This window comes from Aureococcus anophagefferens (genome assembly GCF_000186865.1).
Source record: "Aureococcus anophagefferens unplaced genomic scaffold AURANscaffold_1, whole genome shotgun sequence".
NCBI classification, from domain to species: domain Eukaryota; class Pelagophyceae; order Pelagomonadales; family Pelagomonadaceae; genus Aureococcus; species Aureococcus anophagefferens.
In genome coordinates, this window is record NW_008705561.1 from 2,567,679 (window position 1) to 2,569,658 (window position 1,980).

Sequence of the window (1,980 nt, forward strand, 5' to 3'; positions counted from 1 at the left end):
GCCATCCGCGTCTTCGACAAGACGGGCGTCGCGAGCATCAAGAACTTGAGCGACGTCCACGCGCTCTACGGGTCCATGCCCACGGCCGCCGCTGCGCGACCGGCCTAAGTTCTTAGATCGTCGGCGCGAACGCGGCGGCCGCCTCGGGCGCCGGCTGGGCCGTCTTGACGGCGCCGATGCCCGGGGGCTTGTCGTCGAGGCGCTCCGCGCGCCGCACAGGGCGCCGCAGGCTGGGCCCGGGCCTCGAGCTCCTCCCAGCCCGGCTCGTCAACATCGCGAAGTTTACCCCACCATCCGGATATCCCCACCGAGGACTCAGCTCGCCACCGCCGCCGTCGAGGAGCGCCGCCGCCGCCCGAGCGCCCGAGTGCACGTTCGACGCCATGGCCCCGCGCGGCCGGTCCCGCAGCCGGTCCCGGAGCCGGAGCCGCGAGCGCAAGGAGCGCAAGGAGCGGCGGAAGCGCGAGAAGGAGCGCGACGCCGAGGACCAGCGCGCGGCGGCGCGGCGCGCGGCCCCGGCGCCCGCGGCCGCCCCGGCGGCCGCCGCGCCGGACGAGAAGGTCGACTACGCCAAGCTCCGCGACACGCTCAACCTCAAGAGCGGCGGCGACGGCGAGGTGTCGCTCAGCGTCGAGGACACGGACGCGCTGCGCGCGCGTTTGGGCCTCAAGCCCCTGAACTCGTCGACGTCCGCGTCGGCGACGGCGGAGCGCGAGGCCGCCGAGCGCAACTTCGCGCTCGCGCGCGCGGCCCAGCAGGAGGCGCGGCGCCTCGCGGAGATCGAGGGCGAGCTCGCGCGCGCGAAGCGGCGCCGCGAGGCGCGCGCCGTCGTCGCGGGCGGCAAGTCGCTCGGCGACGACGGCGGCGAGGAGGAGCTCGACGCCGAGGCCTGGGTGAAGCGGAGCCGCGCGGCGCCGGCGCTCGCGAAGCTCGAGGCCGAGCGGCGGAGCCGGCTGCTCTTCGAGCAGGACCGGTCCGACTACGACGCGGGCGACCTCGAGGGCCTCGGCGTCGCCGCGCACAGCGCGGCCGTCGGCCGCGGCGAGGAGCTCATCCTGACGTTAGCCGACGAGCAGATCCTCGACTACGACGAGGGCAAGCACGGCAAGCTCGTGGGCCTCCGGAAGGGCTCCGGGGGCACGCTCGTGAACCAGGAGCGCGCCGAGTCGGCGAAGCGCGAGGGCACGCTCGCGGACCGGCGCGACGAGCGGCTGCTCCACGCCGGCGGCACCGCGACGGACGACTGGGAGTTCGACGGCGGCGGCGCCGTCGCCGGCGCCGGCGGGCCCCTGGCCAAGTACGACGCGCGGGGCCCCCGGGGCGCGAAGCTCGTCATCGGCGCGGGCGGCGTCGTCTCCGTGGCGGACCAGGCGCACCTCTCCGGCGCGGCCATCGCGCGCCTCGCGGAGACGCTCGGCGACGGCCGGTCCGGCGCGGAGCTCGGCGCCGACGGCGACGCGGGCGAGTCCCTGAAGACGGGCGGCAAGTGGAACGCGTCCGCCGTCGACGGCGCGGGCTTCGCCGCGCAGCGCGACTACCTCACGGCCGACGAGGCGGCCAAGCTCTTCAAGAAGAAGGCGAAGAAGCGGCGCGGCAAGGGGTCCGGGCGCAAGGCGCTCGCGGAGCCGACGACGGGCGGCGTGCTCGACGGCCTCGAGGCCGCCGACGACGGCGGCGACCGCGGGTCCCGCGCGACGCGGCGCGCGGCCCCGGGCGGCGACGCCGACGACGCCGCGGCGAAGCGCGCGAACTACGCCATCGCGCAGACGGCGGCGCAGGCGCAGGTCGACGTCGGCCTCGGCAAGGCCGCGCCCGCCGCGCGCGCGGACCTCCCCGCGGCGGCGCCGCGCCGCGGCGGCGAGCCGGCGGCGCCGGCGCCGACGACGGGCGCCAAGTTCCTGCCGGGCCTCGGCGACGACGACGACGACGCGGAGCTCCAGGCGTCGCTCGCGCGCGCGCGCGCGCTGCGGTCGAGGAAGA